General features: G+C 39.1%; 1 protein-coding gene across 1 annotated transcript in view; it reads left to right on the top strand.

The window, feature by feature from the left end:
- Phactr2 (phosphatase and actin regulator 2) overlaps window positions 1–21,310 on the top strand; it is a 102,602-nt gene that overhangs the window by 225 nt on the left and 81,067 nt on the right. The window lies entirely within an intron of this gene.

Below are 21,310 nucleotides of genomic sequence, written 5' to 3'. Positions count from 1 at the left end.
GCCGGGGCTGGCCGCGGGCCCTGGGACAGGCCCGGGCCGCCCAACCCGCCAAGTCCCACGGAGAAACCCCGGAGCTGGAGCTGGCCCGAGCCTTTGTCGTGGAAAGTCCGACGTCTTTGGGCTCTGGCCGATTGGTTACCTTAAAGGCGCAGGCCGCGTTTTCTGTGCGACCTGCCTGGGCTTCATCCAGACGTCTGCTGAGCCAGAAACTCAGGAGAATCGCCATTGCGCTTGTCTGGGTCGAGTTTTGGGTTTTTGTTTTTGGCGAAACTTCGCCAGAGAAACACGCCGACGGGCTTTCTTTCTTTTTTTTTCTTTCCCTCCTGTATGTATGCTTGGTTTCCGAACAGACGAGGACTGAATTCTTGCAAGCGTGTCAACTGATTTATGGTTTGTTATTCCGAGTGGAAGCCCTACCCTGGCAGAGTGCTGAATATGTAATGACCAGCCCCGGCACGTGTAATTGTTTCCAATGGTACTTGTTTTGTTTTTCGTTAGGCACATTCACTATCGAGGTTTGGGGACACGATTTCGTGCATTTGGCTTTTGAGAGCTGCAGTTCATTTGATGGAAAGGCATGTAATAAGTTCCTGAGCGGTACATATTCCCGTTTAAAAACTTTACTTCCACCCCCCTCCCATCTTTTCTTTTAAAAGGGGGGGGCGGCAAGGGTAAGTAGCTTGTAGTCTGGCATCTTCCCAGAAGTCTAAGGATAAACAAGTCTATTGTGTGATTGGCTAATGGCATAATTTACAGAGTATTTTGATACTTTTCCATCAATGATTGAACAAAATCAACAACCATCTTGAAGAGACCATTGATGTCGTTCATTGAGATACGTGATAGACTTTTAAAAATTGGGTAAACGTCAACAGGATCTAGCTGAACGGAAATGACAGGGTGCAGAGGAAGGTTCTGAATCTGTTCCAGGATGTCCAAGTAGATAGCATTCTATAATTTCATATCCCCCGCCCTACCATGGTTTTGTTTATGTCGTACAGCTGCACTAGAGGTTTAAGCTCATGCCATAGAAGAATGACCTCTTGCAGAGGAAAGAAAGAATATTGAAAGGATCCATAATGACATATTATAGTGCTCTGAACATCAAACAGACTTCCTTTGATGGCTTTTTGAGGGATGTTTTGGGTGTCAATTGTGGGAAACTATTTCTTCTGTCTTACTTTAAAGCAGTGTGATAACCTTTCCTTGCAAGCAAGAGTTGTACTTTGAGGGGTAGAGATACAGAGAATGAATTAAATCATCACTCCAATACAGCAGGTATGCAGGAAGGCTCTGTTGTCACAAAATCTTATTAGGGTGAATGATGGAAAAGTGAATAAAGCTTTATAAAACCAAGAAGGACTCATAAGGGAAGTTGAAGCAAGTAGAATCCTAAATTGTAACTGCCTTTACTTTCATAGTCATGTTTTAACTCCTATTCTAAAATCCAACAAAATGTGCAAATTAAGTAAAGAAGTGATTTAAGCAGTACTCACTAAGAGTATTTTTGCCCAGTGCTAGTGGTTTACACCTATAATCCTAGCTACTGAGAAGGCTAAGATCCGAGGATAGTGGTTCAAAGCCAGCCTGGGCAAGGAAGTCCATGAGTCTCCTATCTCCAATTACCCAGCAAGAAACCAGAAGTGCTGTGGCTCAAAGTGGTAGAGTGCTAGCCTTGAGCAAAAGAGCTCAGGGACAGTGCCCAGACCCTGAGTTATAGCCCTACAACTGACCAAAAAAGAAAAAGTATTTTTTTCTAGAGAAACACAGAATACTATTAGTGTTAAATGGCAGGTTGTTGGCTTTATGGATTAAATGTTTGTGTAAATTGAAATGACTAGTCCACAAGAGTAGTTTTTTGTTTTTAAATAAGTTATGGCATGCTAGTGGTTAGGCCTTCAGGCAATGGACAAGTGTGGCAATTTTATCATGGTACCTGCTTGACCTCTGTTGAAGTTACTCCATTTTCTAGAAGTTGTACTATCAGATTAAGAGAAAACGAAAACCAGAAACATAATAACATTTGGTCAGTTTTGCACTGATGTTTGTATTCTTCTGTTCTTCTAAGCATTTTCTTTACTTCTTGTTAGTGGGTGAACCCTGGCTTTATAGGTAGAGTGAAGACTGCTGGTCTGTCTGGCCACACCTATCTACTACTTTGTAGTTTAAGTCTGGAGCAGCCACTGCGGAATACAGTATTAAAGATTATTCTCATTTTGAGTGCTTACAGGAGAAGATCTGTTTGAGTTTGAGGACTCAGTAGCACAGAGTCTAATAGTTCGATTTGCCACTCAATTTGAATTTTTGTAAAAACTTTCAGTATAGCCAGAAGTTAGCTTGCTTTTTCTCTGTTGACTTCTGGTTCTACTAAGCCTTTCTCAGTTTAGGACATGCCCATTTCTCTGGAATCTTGGAAGGCTAGTAGTTGTCATTTCTTTTTTAAAAATATATTCATTTTTATTATAATTTTTTTCTTTTGTGCCAGTCTTAGGGTTTGAACTCAGGGCCTGGGCATTGTCCCTGAGATTTTCTGTTCAAGGCTAACACTCTACCACTTGACCCACAGCTCTACTACTGGGTTTTGGTGGTTAATTATAGATCAAGAGTTTCAGGGAGGGGCTGGGAATGTGGCTTATTGGTAGAGTGCTTGCCTAGCATGCATGAAGGCCTGGGTTCAATTCCACAGTACCACGTAAACAGTAAAGGCCAGAAGAGGTGTGTGGCTTAAGTGGTAGAATGCTAGCTTTGAGCAAAAGAAGCTCAAGGACAGTGCCCAGACCCTGAGTTCAAGCCCCAGGACTGCCCTCCCCCCTCCCCCCAAAAAAAGTCTTATAGACTTCACTGTCAGGGCTGGCTTCAAGCCACAATCTTCAGATCTCAGCCTTCTGAGTAGCTAAACCGGAGTTCAGCAATTTTATGATCTTTAAGTAGTTGTACAAAGGGGTTTCAATTCAACATAACAGTTTGTAATAATGTATCTTTAGTGTCAACCCTTCCGTCATTCTCCACTGTCTCTCTGACCCTTCTCGTTATCTAGTTCCATTCTCACATATGTGCATTGAATATTGAGTTTCTACTCACCATTCCTTTCTCCACGCAATAGATATTTCTTAAAGTAAGCAGTTAGACCTGTTTCTCTTTTCTTTTTTTAGAAAATCAGCTTCATTGGTATTTAATTTACATATCATACAATACATTAAGAGTACACAGTTCACTGTTTTCAGTAGATTCGTAGTGTAGCACAACCCCTAATACCTATTTCCACCCTGGTCACTCCCTTCCTCTGGCTTGGCCTATTTAAGAACATCTCAGGTGGCCAGGTGCCTGTGGCTGACACCTGTAATCCTAGCTACTCAGAAAGCTGAGATCTGAGGATCTCGGTTCAAAGGCAACCCCAGCAGCAAAGTCCATGAGAGGCTGTTATTTTCAATGAGCCACCAGGAAGTCAGAAGTGGAGGTGCAGCTCAAATGGTAGAACACTAACCCTGAGCACAAAGAGGCTCAGGGGTAGCACCCAGGCCCTGAGTTCAAGTCCTGGTGCTGGCAAAAGCAACAAAAAAAGAGAACATCTCATGTAAACGGGGTGATATATTAATATGTGATGGTTTTATGGGTGACTTCTTTCACTGGCACAGGATTTCAAGGGTTATCTATGTTGAAGTACATACCAGTATATCATTTCTTTTCATTGCCAAATAAAAGTCCATTGAATAAAGAGGATACATTTGACTTATCCATTCATCAGCATTGTTTCTAATTTTTAGCTATTATGAATAATGGCTGCCCTGAACTTTATATAGAAATTAATGATAAGGAGACTTTTTTTCCTCTTTGGTATAGAAGTTGGAGTGGAATTGTTGAATCGATGTGATGGATAATTCTATGTTTAACCATTTAAGGAGCTACAGTTTTCCATCATGGCTAGCTATACATTTTACCTTATCTCCTGCAGTATATGAGGATTCCAGTTGCTTCAGTTCTTGGCATAACTTTTGGTATTGCCTTTTGTTGTTGGTATTGTTGTTGTTGCTTTTCCGCCATTTCTAATGGCACCAAACATCTTTTCAGGTGCTTATTGGTCATTTTTCTATCTTCTTTGGGAAAAAAATGGAAGAGGCTTTATCTCATTTAAATTGGTAATTTGACTTTATATTCTTGGATTTTTAAGAGTTCTTTATGTACAGTATGTGCCTTATCCAATGCATGATTTGCAAATATTGTCTCCCATTCTCTAGGTTGTGTTTTCAACTTGATAGGATGACGTAAAAGCTCAGAATTGAACAGTTCTGATGATACACTTATTTTTTCTTTTGTTATTGGTTTTAGTGTTATATGTAAGAACCAGTACTTAACCAAAGTCAAGTAAATGTATGCCTTTAGAACCCTTTAGAACTCTTAAATTTAAGTCAGTGATGCACTTTGAGCTGATGTTTCTATGCAGTACAATGCAGGATTTCAACTTTATCCTTTTGTACCTGGACATTTAGATAGGCCATTACTACTCTTTGTTGGTACACTCCACATGAACCATTTGTTGCAAAGATGATTCTTTGCCCTTTTGAAATGTCTTAGCACTTTTGTATGGAAACCAATCAACTCTACCTGTAAGAATTTGTTTCTGAATTCCCAGTTCTGTCTCACTGAGTATTTTTCTCAGTTCCATCCCATTGTCTAGTTTTATGTCACCTTCATAGTCTAGATTAGTACAGCTTTGTGGTAAGTTTCCCAAGTTGGAAGTATGAGTCTTTTTATTTTGTTCTTTCACAAGATTTTTTTTTGGCTAGTTTGTCTCCCTTGTATTGTATTCATAGGAATTTAGCAATCAGCTTATCAATTTCTACAAGAAAGGCCACTTGAGATTTTTTAAAATAAGGATTGTGTTGAATCTATAGTTTAGTTTCAACAATATTATCATCTTAACAATAAGAAATCTAATCTGCTAGACTCTGGCGGCTCATACTTCTTATCCTAACTACTCAAAGACTGAGATCTGGAAGAACTGCTCAAATCCAGCTCAGGGAGGAAAGTCTGAGAGATCTCATTTCTAAAATAGCCAGCAAAAAGTCAGTCCAGAGATGACCCCAAGTAGATGAGAGCCAAGCAGGTGTAAGGGCCTGAGTTCTAACCCTGGTACCAAAGGCGAAAAATCTCCTGATAGAAACAAAGATGTCTTTCTATTTAGATTCCTTTACACTTAATGTTGTTTTATAGTTTTAGTGTTTAGGTCTTATTTTCTTTTGTTAAAATTACCTACAAGTATTTTATAATTTTTGATACTGCTATAAATGAAATTCTTATTTTATTTTCAGAATGTTCCTTGTTAGTGGTTACAAGTACAAAACCTGATTTTTGTACTTTTTTCACATTGGTTTTGTACATTGTAACTTTGGTGAACTCAAATATTTTTAGATCTAATAGTTTTTTAGGGGATTTGTCGTGATTTTCTCTCTACATGATGATATATAGATATAGATATAGATATTACACACCTATACACACAAGATTTCCATGTAAGGTCATCTGTAAAGAAAGGAAATTTTACTTCTTTTCCAGTTTGAATGACATTAATTTTTCTTTAGAAACCTTGCATTCCTGCAATAAACTCCATTTGGGCATGGAGCATAATTTTTTATAGATGATGCTAAATTAGATATTCTAGTACTCTATTGAGAATCAGCTTTATTATTTTTAAACACAGGCTAAATAGGTATGCGTCCAGGATCTTCTGACCTCATGCCCAAGAAGAGTTAAGAGTTCTGATTTTTTCATTGCCAACTACTGGACATGGTAGACTGAGCACACAAGTTATGTTTGTTGAATATGTGAATAAATCAATACATATTCTCAATGAACTACATTTAAGCCAGTGCTTATATGAATGAAAGATATGTATTATTTGTAGTTACTTTTCTTTAAACTTCAGAAGTTGTATTATTCTGGCTCCATTGTATGAAGGGTGGTGTCTGAGTCTAGTAACTTTCTTTTCATCAATTATAACCCCACCTCATGCTGGGCCTCAAACTTGTTCTTCATTACTTTGACTTAGCTCTTGAGTTGAAAGGTCAGATACTGCCACTGTCCCCACTGTTAGGAAGCATGGGAACAAGTGAATCTAGGAACATCCTAGATTGCAACAGAACTTACATCCAAGTGCATTTTTAGGTTTCCAGGTTATGTTGAGATCTCTGTCTTTATCCATTCCTTGTCAACCAGGCATAGGAAGAAGTTATGAAGGTAAAAGTAGTTTGTTCTCTTTAATGAACATAAATGATAATCAAACAGTATGAAAGGGTTTGAGGATCAAACTGAGCTTACTTACTTTTAGATCCCTTGTCCTACTTCCTAAATAAAACCCCTGCATGAACATATCTTCCATTCCACACAATTGTAATTCATATATAGATATATATGAATTAAACAAAATATAAATAAAACATGTATATCATAAACAAATCATTATACTTACAGCTCAGTAGTTTGAATTTTTCATGTAATACGGCTTGAAAAAAATCCATCTTGACCTTTTCAATTCCACAACAAGCAATATTTTAGTATGTGAATAAATCAACATTTCTCTCCAAAGAACTCTATTTTTATGTTTTGTACTTGTGTTTTTATATCGTTTCTGGGTTATTTTTTGCATGACGAATGATGCTAAAATGAACACCCATATCTAAAACATCTTGAACTACATGTACCAGTAAAATCCTACCAGTGGAATTTCTGGGTCCAAAAAGAATTTTGCGTTTTTATTTTGATAGACTTGTCCATTATTCCCGACGAGGCCACCCCCCCAGTGACTATCCACTGTGTGAAAATTGTTGCTTTTGGAATTCTGTTAACAACAGGCTGCAATCAAGATCTCTCTTGGTCCATATGTTATTTTAGGAGAAACAGAAGTCATTCTGAGTGAGACAGCCTTGCAGACACATAGCTTAACAAGTGGAACACTAGCAAGAACTCAGCTACTACTTGGTGCCTTGCCTAGGCGGCATTGTACAGTGAAGACTGCTCAGCTGAGCCTGCTGACCACAGTGCGTGCACAAAGAGTTTTTTAAAATCTTAGTGTAGAAACTGGTTTCTCATTTGGAGTATGAATAAAGTCGATCACTCGTAGCTCATTTTTCTCTGAAATGCCCATTTGTAGCCTTGCATTATTTTTATGGTTTCCTATAGATTTGTAGGTGACGATGATTAAACTTATATACTTACTTGATTTGTTTGCAAATATTTTCCCCTGTTTATCTTGCCCTGAAAGCTTGTTGATAGTATTTTTCATATAACAACTTAAATTTTTACTGCATGAAATGGATTAATCATTTTCTATTTTACAAATTAGTTACTTTTTAAAAATAAATTTTCCTCTACTGTTTTTCTTACATTTGAATATTGTTTTTCAGATAATTGAATATTTAGTCTCTGTAATATATTCTGGCTCATGATGAAAATATTGGTGTTATAAAAATTTGTAAACCATCTACATGCAGAAAAAGAAACTGAACAACCCCAAAAACAGACAAGCCCCACAGTTAGCAAACTGAAAGAAGTCATAATTGAAAGAAACATTTGCATTACATGTGGAATATGGTGATTAATACTTATAATATAGTAATACCTTTTTAAAGGCAGTAAAGCAAGTAAAGAATATGAATAGGCATTTTTCAAAATGTCCAGTTGATATAATTGTACACTCACGACGGGTCAGGAATTAACTATATTGAAATGAACTTGTTCACCTTTACCTCATCTGCTCAGGGTAACTATAGTTCTAGTGTCCTCATTTTAAAGATGAGGAAAATTGAAACACTGGAGTTAAGTAACTTGACTGTGTTGCTTGATCAAGGAGGAAACTTGAGTGACCAGCTAGTATATGAAAAATTAAGTAATGAATGAAAAACCAAACAGATGTCTTGACCACCTATGAATTCAACCCAGATTAACATGAATGCTTCCCAGGGGATCACTATCTTGTGGTTTTAGCTGGGGCATGCTTTCAGGAGGGCAGTTTGGTAATACATATTTTAAAACAACCCCAAACCATTCCAAGGTGCATTATACTCACACCTAGCAGTATACTTCTAGTGTTTAGTAAAGCCAGAAATTGGTATAGGCATGAAATTGAGTTATCTATTGAAGAAGTCTAAAAAAAATTTTAGGAAGGTGATTTTTGTTATCAGTAGCATCAACATGTAAAAAAAAATAGGTTTTAATATAACACAATTCCATTTTGACAACCATGGCTTTCTCCTGCTTTGAACTTAATCAAAGTAAAAGTTCTCTATCTAATATCTACCAGGACCTCAATTGGAATTACAGCCATGAGCAATCCTGAAATTGTGATGGCTTTTCTCCAGATGCATAGGCTCTGAGTTTTAAGTTAAATACTGGTTTTCAACCACTTTTTCTCTTGTAAAAACATTAAGCCAGGTGTTGATGGCTGGCTCATGCCTGTAATCCTAAAAATACTCAGTAGGCTGAAATCTAATGATCATGATTCAGAGACAGCCTGGGAAAGAAAGTACATGAGACTCTTATCTACAATTAGCTATCAAAAAGCCGGAAGTAGAGGTGTGACTCAAGTGGTAGAGCACCGGCCTTCAGTGAAAAGTTGAGGGACAATGCCCAGACCCTGAGTTTAGGCCCCAGAAGTAGGTACTAAAAACAAACAAAAATAACTATAGATTTTTACATAGCTATCTAGTTTAATGTTGAACTTGCTTCTTAGTATGCTTGATATTGATAATAATGAAAAAATGTCACCCTGTGTAATTTTTTTGGTATTGGTACTGGGGCTTGAACTCAGGGCCCGGGCACTGTCTTTGAGCTTTTTCACTTAAAGCTAGTGCTCTACCACTTGGGCCGCAGCTCCATTTCTGGCTTTTGGGTGGTTATTTGGAGATAATAGTCTCATGGACTTTCCTGCCAGGGCTGGTTTGGAACCATGATCCTCAGACCTCAGCCTCCTTAGTTTAGTAGCTAGGATTACGGGCATGAGCTAGTGGTACCTGATTGTCGCTCACCTCCTTCTCTCTGGTCTATAGTTCATCCAGTCTGATCAACAAGTAACATCACCAGTATTTTTAACCTAAATTTATTTTATCTTTAGCAGTCTGAAAACAAAGAACGAGCAAGTCAGACATCCGTCTTTTACTACCTCCTCCAGTGGGAAAGGCAATAAACCTTCATTGTTGTTCCTATAGGAACAATTAAGCTCCTTTAATTCAGATCTTAGAAAGATTCAGAAAGGGTTTCTTAAGTGCTTTTAATGTTACAGAATAACTGCTGGCCTCTGCTCTTGGTAGAAAAGATGAATATTTACTGAAGACTCAACTGATGTAAAAGTGATATTAAGGCAAAAATAGTCCTTGAGAAAATAAATACTTCTTGTTTCCTCTCCCATCCTCCATCTAGAGCAGGGGAATGAAAAAAAAAATACCACAGAAGGGAATGGCCAAATAACATTACTTACCCAAAGGCTGGTCTAACCATTATCATTTATATTTATAAATGGCCCCCCCCATTTATTTTCATTTCAAGGGGTTGGGTATTTTTATTTTTGTAAACCTTCTGGCGAGTCTAACACAGTGCAGCCCTTCATGTTACGGAAATTTGGGTTGCCAGGGGGAAGACTGAAGTGCTGTTTTGCTGAAGAATATCCTGGAAAGTGTGCTGGTATGTGCTTGGCAGGTAGATCCTGGCAAACCAGCTTGTTTTATGAGGGGATATAAAGAGAGAGAGAAGAGTGGCCCTTTATTCATCCAGTGGCTCTTAAACGAAAATTATTATGTGTAAGATATTATACTGAACTGGAGGGAATGCTCAAAATCCTACTCAGAGCCTGTTTTGGAGTTCCAAACCTGGGAGGAGGGTTAGTGGAGATAGGCAGAAATGAGAGTAGAAGGAAAAAGGTCAGCTAGAGAATTGGGGACAAAAATCTGGGAGGCACAAAGTTCCCAAATGGCATCAGGAGAAGGGAGTGAAGGATAAGCAAAGACTCGGAGAGCAGGAACACTGAAGACAGAGTCTTATCAAAGCAGAGATGTGAGGACAGTACTGCTTTGCTTCATGGGGGGACCATACCCATGCCACATGTAGTACTGTAAATGCTTGCTATCTGTGAGTTTCTGATTCCAAGGAAACTTAACATCCAGGAAAAATGGCAGAGTGCTTAGGATGCTGAGTTCAAAGTTATATACAGATGCTTGATTCACTTTTCCATAATACCCATCCAACTTCCTCTAAAGACACACTGCCTTTCAACAAATCAAAAAATTTCATTTGATCGCTTCAATTGCACTTATACAGTAAGTTAGGCTTACTGTATAAGTGTTAACAGGGAAAGATTAGAAGGCAAGACTAAGGTAAACTAGAGGAATCATAGCAAGATAAAAAAAAGAAGCCTAGTCCCTAGAGGTGACTGAAGAAATGGGAGTAGGGTGTCATCAACACTTGTGCCTACAGCCTCTTGTTGTACCCCAAGTTCAAGTATGCAACTGTTTGTTTGACAGGTTTACTTGAAGACTTTGATGGTTAGCTTAGAGATGACATTATCTAAACAGAAAGATGACCTTCTTGCATTTTGCTAACTGATTCTACCTACTACCACTTGCTAATGTATACAAGTTTTCTGTTTCCCTTCTACACTGATCTCTCCATATGTTCTGTTCATTTTCCCTCCAAAATTTGTCTCTAGAGCATTCTCTTCTGTCTCTTCAGACTGCCATCAGCCAAGCCCTGCCCATCTCTTGCCTGGACAGCTGCAGAGGATTCTAGCTGGTGTCCTGTTTGTAGTCATACCCTCCCGCAATTAATTTTCTGCTCAACAGCTAAAGTAATTTTTTAAAACATAAATCATGTCACTCTCTGACTCAAAAAAAAAAAAAACCTTCCTGTCTTCTGAATGCACTTTGAATGAAATCCAGATTTCACAGCCTGGCCCACGAGGCTCCATAAGATCCTTTTACTTGATCCTGGCCACCTCTGTGTGGCCTCATTTCCTCTGCTTTGCTCCTGATCCCCTGTCTGGTGCTACAGTCTTTACCCTGTTTAGTTCTCAACATCCTTTTGCGTCCTCCCTACCTTTTGTCAGCCTCCCTCGCATAGGCCTTTGCAGTCCTGGCTTCCGTTGGTGTCCTCTTCCACCAGTTCTGAGCTGGCACAGCTCCTGCCTTGTTCCTCAGAGAGCCCTTCCCTGGCCGTCATGCTCTAGAAGAGGCTATCCTGGCCCACCCACTGCTCCCACGCCCTCATGGCGCTTATCACTCAGATGCTCTTCTTTGTGGTCTCCTTCTGCTACAATAGAGTCCCCCCTATGTAAGGAATACTGTCTTCTTCAACAGTCTACGTATTTCTAGCCACATGTCTGACCCACAAACTCATTGGTGAATAAATGAATAACTGTTTGGCTAGGCCATTCTATTAGTAGAGCAGTAGGAATTGAGTAGAAAGTGAGGAAGCGTAGGAGCAATGCAATGAACAGGCTTAAAACCATCCTCTCACGCTTCTCTCCCACATTGCTGATGGTTCAGCTCCTCACGTGGTCTCCTGACCTCACAGTGTGCAAATGAAGCTGTGACGCCCTTTGTCTCTCTGTCATCATCCCCAGTTGCTTCCCAGCATGCTTAGGGTGTATTTGTGATTTGCTCAGGAGTCCAAAAACTGTGTGAAAGCTAATGGCAGCTAAGCATTGGCTCAAACCATGGTTATATTTGCTTCCTTGATGTGTGTGTGTGTGTGTGTGTGTATGTGCGCGCGCTTGTACGTGCATGCACATACACGTACACATGTGCATGTGCATGCATATACACGTACACACGTGCATGTGCATGCACATTGCTGATTCTAGGACTTACACACTTGGCGTTTTTCACTCAAGACTGGCTCCTTATCACTGAGCCATGACTTCACTTCCTCCTGATAGCTTTTGTTTCCCCTACTGACCATTTTTATTTGCATCCGCAGAGCCTTCCCCAGTTAGGTCCGTCTCTTCTCAGTGTTCAAACACTGCTTTTTTGCTTCCAGCTTTTTACATGGGCTGAAAATTCTGCCACCCTGTTGCACCGGGCCTTGCGTTCCTCCCACTTCCTTCTTGTGCTGCTTCTCTAGATTGCTGGATCTTGTGTCCTTTTTTTTTTTTTTTTTCCTGGATCTATGTCCTTGTTTTGGCAAAGAACACAGGCAGCAACTGGAGAAAGGCTCATGGGGCATATATTTTTTGAGCCCTTGTATTAGAAAGTGCCTTTCTCCTGGCTTCATGTTTGGCTGGGTCATAAAGTAGCCAAACAAACTTGCTGTAATAAGCACAAACACTCGCCATCACTTACAATTAATCATGATTACCATTTTCCCTTTATGTAGAAAGACTTGTGGGGTTTTTTTTGTTCTTCTTTTGAGCAAATAGTTTTTTTTAAACTCATTTCAAAAGACTTTCTTGGACGATTGTCACACAAGATCTCAACTTTGACCTGGCTTGTTGCAATGGCCTACAAAACATCTTATGAAAGTTTAAAAGTTTTATGGGTAAGTAGACTAATTTAAAAAATATGTTTACTGTGATAATAATGTGCTGACATTTTAAAAAAGATTCACTTTTTACGGTCTCTGTTGGATCATTGTAATTTTTCCTGAACTTCTATTTTTTTTTAATTTTAAGGGTATATTGTCTTTTCATGATGCAGGTTCTGATGAAATTTGGGGGTATTTCAAATTGAGGAGAGCGACAGTTTACAAAGGCGGCATACAACTGTGAGAATTACCTTGTGTGCTTAATCAAAATGCTGACTTCTAGGCTTCATATTTTAGCTCAGGGCAATCAAACGCTTTCGAAGAAAGGTCTCATAATCTACATTCTCAACAAGCATTTCAAGAGGATTCTTCAAATGAGACACGGTTTATGGGAAATAAATATCTAGGTTAGAAGTATTTGAAAGGTGGCTTTTCATGAAAATTTCTCTTCATTAACAACACTGTGCATCACTCTTGTTACTCACGGTAAAAGTGACATTTAGAAATGCTCATGGACTTGACTCAACACTTTTTTGGCTTTTGCTATTTACTATTCCGCCACAGATATTCTCATTTTCAAGTCAAGTTTTGAGAAAGAATCTCATAGTCGGAAAGCTTTTTGTTCTTGAATACGTTTTTGTCACTGTTACGAGCAGCCAGATGATTCCATGTTGAATTAAATGTCCCACAGTCAAAGGTGAAGCAGTAATCAGTGGAATGGACTTTGCCTACAGAAAGGCCAGAGTCTCATTTGTTGCCTTTTCAAGAAGACTCGGAACTCCATCTGAGGCTGCTGCCTACAAATTGCTTCAGGCAGGAACCCAAGTCAGAGAGCAGGGTACAGGATGAAAACAGGTGCCTGCTAGCGAGTGGGAGAATCGGTGAGAAAGATTGTAGCACAGTATGTTTCCCCCAAAGGAGGCTGAGGCCTTTCCTTTTGAGAAATGTTGGCAGCATTTTCTGAACAACCCCCACCCCCACCCCCCGCCCCCTGCCACAAAGTAAGCAATCCTTTCTTTAAAAATCTTTTTCTTGTGTTCCTGCTTTGGATCACGTTGGGCTTTTTTAATATTTGCCCTTTATTTTTGTAATTCAAGGCTCTCTCAATTTTGTGCCTATTTACAGTACAGTGCTTAATGTGAAGTCAATTTCATTCAGTCTTAATTGGGATATTTTAAAAGCTTTCTTTTTTTTTCCTGAAGAGTTTTTAAAGTGTTCTGGGGGTGTGCTGAGCACTCTGTGGAACTCTCCAGTGTGAGATATTCTGACAATAGCTGGGTAGCTAATGGGGTGCCAGGGGCAGCCTCTTTGAAACTTTACTCCAGGATTCGAAGGACTCTTGTATTTTTCAAAATATCTTCTGCATCTGTGAAATTAACTTGTGCTGACCAACTAGCCGTGTTTATGGAAGAGCTGGGGAGGATGGAAAGTTGGAATAAAGCAGAACAAGTTAACTGAGCCCATGCCATGGGTTCCAACTGTTGGCCCGATGTAGCTTTGCTTTGCTTTCCTAAGGCTTCTAAAGGCAAGATTGTATACATATGTGTACGACCAGTGTGCTGTTGCTTGGAAAGTGTTTGACTGCCAGCTTTTTTTTTTTTTGAAAGCAAACATGAAAAGAGTAAAATCAAACAGAAGATTTTAAAAAGAATTTAGAACTGTATGCTTTTGGAAAACTGAATCCCTCTCAGTCATCCAACCACAGAATGTCAGAACACATGTATACCTTATTTTCCAAACAAGGATGTTTTAGTTCTTAAAGCCATTTAAAGTGTACGTAGCAGACTTTCTTTAAAAAACCTTTCTATTCACCTCTTTTGAGTGAGATCAAGGTAGCAGTAAGGTTGAAAGCCATGTGGCTTTCAACAAACTAATAATCACTTTACAGCTAATAGTAAATATCTCTAGTAGTCTGGTATGGTGGCTTAAATAGTTAATAATAATAATAATACTTTTCTCATAAGTTGGAGGTGCCAAAACCAAGATGAAGGTATCAGCAGAGTGGTTTCTGCTGAGAGCCTTTCTAGTTGGCCTGGAGATAGCCACCTTCTTCCTGTGTCCTCATGTGGACATCTTCTGAATGCTTGTCTATCTACCTTTCTCTTCCTCTTCCTTTCCTTTCCTCTTCCTTTCCTTTCCTTTCTTTTTCTTCCTTCCTTCCCTTCTTCCTTCTTTCTTTCCTTCCTTCCTTCCATCCTTCCTTCCTCCCTTCCTTCCTTTCTTCCTCCCTTCCTTCCTTTCTTCCTCCCTCTCTTTCTCTCTCTCTCTCTCTTTCTTTCTCTCTTTTTTTTTTTTTGTTCTGGTACTGGGGCTTTAATTCAGGGCCTGAGTGCTATCAAATGCTCTACCACACTGGCACTCTACCACTTGAACCGCTGCCCCACTTTTAGCTTTTTTGGTGGTTAACTGGAGATAAGAGTCTCATAAACTTTCCTGCCTGGCCTGGCTTCGAACCACACCTTCAGATCTCAGCCTCCTCAGTAGGTAGGATTACAGGCAGGAGCTACCAGCACCTGGTACACATTTATTTTTTTTAAAAAGGCACCTCTCATATTAGATGGCCTCATTTTGCCCTAGTTACATTTTTAAAGGCCCAGTATCTTATTCTGGTACCTTGGGAGCTTGAGCATCACCATAGAAATTTAGGGGAGGACCCAGTTTAGCTTGTAGCAGTGTCTTTAAAACCAATGTACTAACCACAATCCATTAGCAATGTTTCATAAACACATAGGATCCATTATCTTCTTTCTGGTTTATTTAATTTCGCCTCTTCACATGTCCCAGCCCCTTCCACACTGACTCTCAGCAGTGTCATGTATTCAGTAAATATATACTGATTAAGTGGATGCAATGAATGCTCCTTAGGAAGTGAAGCATAGCATACAAAGACTGTAGCATAAAATTAGAAAATGTTGTCTGTGGACATCATGCTTTGACCATAATCCTGTATGAGATTATGACCAATGTCCTGTGATTAGAGCACCAAATTGATTGAGTAATGCTGAGAAAGAAACCAAAATCCCTCATCGAGACCCCACTCCAGTGTGGTCAGGTATTACCTGCCTGGTTTTGTCGTCCTGGAGGTCCCTGAATACATAGCTCTCTATTTAAAGGCAATGAGTTCCCAGATGTCACTGTGTCTGTCTCTTTCCTTTTCCTCTGACTTTTCTTATTCTGTATGCCTTCATTGTCTTAGATGTGTTTGATATCCGGCAGGGTGGCATGTTTCTTCACAAAGAGTTGATAAAATAAGGAAGACAATGAATAGGAATGTTAGCAAAAGACAGTTTTCAAACACCTGTCAGAAAGAAGCCAGGAAAAAAGTACTGTTGACAGAAAATGCAGCAGCTTCACTAGGACAAGTTGGTCATTCAAAGATGATGATGATGATGATGATTTATTTTGTTGATCATGGTGCTTGAACTCAGTGCCTAGGCACTGTCCCTAAGCTTTTTTCACCCAAGGTTAGTGCTGTATCACTTTGAGCCACAGCTCCCCTTCTGGTTTTCTAGTGGTTAATTAGAGGTAAGAGTCTCAGGGACTTTCCTGCCCAGGCTGGCTTTGAACCTTGATTGATCCTCAGATCTCAGCCTCCTGAGTAGTTAGGATTATATGTGTAAGACACCAGTGCCTGGCCTGGTTATACACATTTTAATCATGTTTCTTATTGTTATCAATTGTTTAAATTTTCTTTCACAGTGCTGGAGCTCAGATTCAGGCCCTCACATTTGCTAAGCAAGTGTTCCATCATAGAACCACGTCCCCAGCTCCCTACTAGACTTGGTGATGGCCTTCTATGTCTTTGAAATTTTATAAACTCTAAACTGAGTACTTAAGGAATGTGTGCACTACTTGTGTAGTCACAGGAAATGAAGATAGTGCTTCAAGAGATCACATTGTTTAGGTTCAAAATTCCTCTTATAAATTCAGCATATTTTTCAAGACATCTAAGTTCAGAAGGTAAGTTTGAGTACAATACAGGCTAGTAGTCCTCATCCCTTTTAAAAATATTCCTACCTGGCGGGCACCGGTGGCTCATGCCTATAATCCTAGCTACTCAGGAGGCTGAGATCTGAGGATCACGGTTCAAAGCCAGCCCAGGCAGGAAAGTCTATGAGACTCTTATCTTCAATTAACCACCAGAAAACCAGAAGTGGCACTGTGACTCAAGTTGGTAGAGCGCTTGCCTTGAGCTGAAGAGCGCAGGGACAGAGCCCAGGCCCACGGATCAAGCCTTCCTGACCAACAAAACAAACAAACAAACATATATACACACACACATATATATATATATATACACATACATACATACACACATACATACATACATACATACATACATACATACATACATACATACATATTCCTAGCTGGGTACCAGTGGTTCATACCTGTAATCCTAGTATTCTGGAGGCTGAAGATCTCAGTCTGGGCAGGAAAGTTCATGAGACTTATCTCTAATTAACCAGCAAAAAGCAGGATGTGGAGTTGTGGCTCAGGAGTGAGAAGGTCTTCCTTGAGTGGAAAAGTCTAAGTAAGACCTTGAGACCCTGGATTTAAGTCCTACTACTGGAGCACTGATTGGAACCCATGTTACTGCTGAGGTGTGGGCATGAGGGAGAGCATGCAGAAATTCTTAGTGCCTACTCTAACACTTGAGTTTTTGTTGTTATTTGTTTTTCTTATTTGTTGTAAAGGTGATGAACAAGGGGGTTACAGTTACATAAACACTTGAGTTTTTAAGGCATCTTGCAGATTAGAATATGCTGAGCACTCAGTTTAAAGAAGATTAAAAGGTCACAGAACACTGGTGTTCTTCCAAGTTAAAGCACTTCACTTGGATCCAAGACCTTACATCAGAATCCACAGTTGGTATCCCAAGGCCTACAAATGAAGTTGTGTTATGGATGGCGAAAATAAGGATTATTGCTGCTTTTACAGTGCCAGTCCAATCTGATTGTTGCTAGATACTTTGTTCCTATGTACAGAGAGCAAAAAGGACAGGTTCCTGTTAGATGTTAACAAGAGAAGCGTACAGAATCAACTGCTTTTTAAGAATTTCTTAGCTAGTCTCACAGATAATAATCCTTGTAATCAAGAGCCCTTTCATACTTCCTTAAGTACATTGAACTTAAAAATGATCTTAAAGTGTCTGAAGTTGATGGAATCAAGAAACAGAACTTTGTTTTTCTTTAGATTTTGACATTAGGCATATTTGGAAACCAGAGTACTTCCTTTGTTTGGCTTTTGTAGCAATACAACTTAGAAAGAGCAGGCTTTTGAAAAAAACAAACAAAAACAAAAGCAACCAACTTGTCCCTAACTAGACAGAAACAAGTTCCTAACCAGATTTTGCAGCACCATTCACTAATTGTAATAACCATGTAAGCAGCTGCTTTCTTTTTGAATCAACTACTTCTTCGGTTGTTTTGTTTTGCTTTATCACTTATAACTTTTTTTGAAGCCACAAGCATGAAATAAATTCAGTGACTTTTCAGCTGGTGGGAAATAGAGCCAACTCTCATTCTTATGGGTGATGTCAATCTCTTGTTGGTTTGTTTCTTCAATCCAGGCCATTTCTGGTCTGTTTCTTCTATCCAGAGCATTTGTGTTATAAAGCAATGGCAATTTCCTGTGTTGGTTTGGTGCAAGCAGTTCCCAGATATCATTGTCTTAAGACTGGTGGAAAGTGCAGTTATCTATCTTGAGCGGGTATATAGGAGTCTATTTTGTAGAGTTTGTTTTTCTTTTGTTTCTTTGTTCCCCGTTTCTGGAGACTTCTAGAAACCTATGGAGAAATATTTTTTCTGAGAAATTTCATCGCCCCCGTTGTTCCAGATCATCAATAAGCTACTCTCTATTTGTATTCCTACAAACCTTTGTCAGCTCCTTTTCTACTTGGTTGCATCTATAACCTCTTAACCCTAGCCTTGACCCATTATGTGGGTAAGGAAGAGACTCCAAAAGGTTTCTGAATTATGTGCCTGAGGTTAACAGCTAGGAAATGGGGGGTCTGACTGTTAAAATCAAATCTTTCTGGCCCTCGAAGCACTTTTTTTTCCGCTTTGCATTACTCACAGGTCTGTGTTTTTATTAAAAGCAACTATTTCTTATTTTTTTAAGCATACAAAGAATCGTGTTATGATGCTAAATTGCTAAACAATTCAATCAAAATAGACCATTTTCTAGTGTCTCTGGAAGCTTAAGGGCAGAACTGTGTGTCAGCCATCTGTCCATTCCCATTGGCTCTTCTGAGGAGATTGTTCTAACATAGGATAGTCAATTCTCAGTTGAAGGATCAGATAGGGGAGATGGTATGTTGTGTTGAGATGGGAGCAAAATTTCATTGCTGGTTGCTGGTCTTCAAAAATGATTTATACTTATGGAATTATGTGACATCATCCACCAAGGAGTTCTATTAATAGTCCTTCCAGTTTCTCAGGTATTAAGTGACTTGAAAACCTACGTATTATAACTTGATTAAGTAGACACAATAATGTGTGATCAAAGAATTTAATTGCAAGTCAAAACATAGTTTTTTTTATTATTGTGAAAATACCATAAGAGGGCTTACAATTACATGGGCAAGATAGTGAGTACATTTCTTATCAAGCATTGTTGCCTCCTCCTTTGTTTCCCCGTACCATCCCTTCCCCTTTCCACCCCCCCTCCCCTCACCCCCTACCCTGACAAAGTTGTAAAGTTTGTTTTTCGACATAACTCTTGTACATCTCATTGTTGTAATGGGTCCACCTGTAACCCTATTTAAACAATTTTGTTTTTTCCCTTCCCTTCCACAAATTATATCAACATCAAATACAGTGAAAGCAGGGCTTATACCATGGAGGAGGTACATAGAAAGCAACAAAGAAATCATCTTATAAATATAAAACATAGTTTTATAGATTTCTATGCAGCATCCTAATTTCCTAAGAGATTCAAATTATGTGTAGTGCCTCAAAACAATAATAACCAAAAAAATGGGGGGGGGGAAAGTAATTTGAAAAGTGATGAGATAATTTGCCTTTTCTATTTCTTTACTGTGAAACTAAATTGCCTGTCTAGAGAAAGGAAAAGAAGATGCTGAACTATTGACTAGGAGTATGTAGAGAAAAATGCAACTGTCAGTGGAGTGGGTGTGGAGTTGCTCTTGAAGAAAAATTCATGTTCTTCACTCATCACTGTGGGGAGATGATCTCACATAAAAATTCTTCCAGCTGATTTTCAATTCTTTGCCTCGGATGAAGAGTCTTTAATTCCATCACAAGTGGCAATTAAGGATTTGCTCACCTGAAAAAATGTGTCAGCCAAGCCTGTGCCATTCTTAAGAGTTCTCATCATCCTTCCTACTGGCATAATAGTTTTCAAATTCAAACATTAGGGTTTGTTATATTATCTTTCAAAATATTTGGAACTCAACAGGAAGGCACTGTTGGAAACAGTTTCCTCTGCATGAAAAATCTCAAGGCCTGCTAAAATAAATTATATCCTAGTTAGGGTAGACCTTGTAAATTATTTACCACACTTCTATCCACATCTTAGATATTCATGTTATAAATGTTATCTGGGACCTTTTGTGGCATAAGTGCAGAATGGGACCATCACAGAATGAAAACCAATTTGATCTCTACATATCACGGGTGATTTTGTTTTTTATTTTGTAAAGAGGTAATCAGATCTCTCCTACTCACTTAATCATAAGCACAATTAAAGTTGTTTTTCTGGCTTCTGGGAAAATCAGTGGATTGTCACTCACTACTTTTGAAGGTCAGTTGCAGGCCTTTTCCTGCACCGTTCTAATGTACATGTAACATCCCTTCAATATTGAAAATCTTAATAAAATGATTTGAATTATGGAATAAGCTGGCTGGTTGGATGGGATCGGGTTCTGAAACTTTCTGTGTTGTATTATTGTGTTATCTCCAATTTCTACAAGTAGGACACTTTTTTATTTTTTCTTGAGTGCTTGTTTCACACACATGCCAGTTTAGAAAGAAACCAAAATAGAATTGTGCAAATGGGACACCTTCGCTGACTAAACTGGACAGAAGACTACTAGATGATGTCACCACTAACGTCATTACTATAAAATCATTTTAATAACCTAGTGGGATTGCTTTTTCTCCCTCGGTAAGAATTTGGTGTATAGACTTAGGAATGTAAATCCTTTGCTTCTCAGTAGCTTTTCAGTGGTTTCTTGCTTACTTTGAATGTAGTTATTTCCGCCTGTTAAGCAATGTGAAGAAATTAGGCTGTAACTACAAAGTCCTTGAACAACTTCACTCCAAATTTTAAATCTTAATTTAGAGATAATTTTATGCCCTACCTGTGATGGAATTAACACTCAAATGTAGAACTACCTCCCTCATTGCCTCTAAGTCCCCTAAAGCAAAGTCCCCTATCTGTGTTTGCCCACCACCATATCCCACATCACAGTTACTTTATAAATTGTGTCTAAATATTTCCATTCCATGGTGAGTACACTGTTGTCTACACCCTTATCTTTCAGCATACTTGTCCTTCCTCTGTTTCCCTGATTTGTCTAAAACTAGACTCTTTGGACAAAACCACTTCTTTGGTAACATTCTTTAATAGTGGCTCTGGCATCCTTTAACCCTACACCACAAACAAGATTGACACTTAACTTTACCAGCTCTCCATGGTGTGTGTGTGTGTGTGTGTGTGTGTGTGTGTGTGTGTGTGTGTGTGTGTGTGTGTGTTATGGGGCTTTAACTCTGGGCCTGGGCACTGTCCCGGAGGACTTTTGCTCAAGGCTAGCATTCCACCACTTTGAGCCACAGCTCCA

This window comes from Dipodomys ordii, unplaced genomic scaffold (assembly GCF_000151885.1).
Source record: "Dipodomys ordii isolate 6190 unplaced genomic scaffold, Dord_2.0 Scaffold98, whole genome shotgun sequence".
Classification (NCBI taxonomy): domain Eukaryota; kingdom Metazoa; phylum Chordata; class Mammalia; order Rodentia; family Heteromyidae; genus Dipodomys; species Dipodomys ordii.
This window is presented reverse-complemented; position numbering and strand designations above follow the sequence as displayed.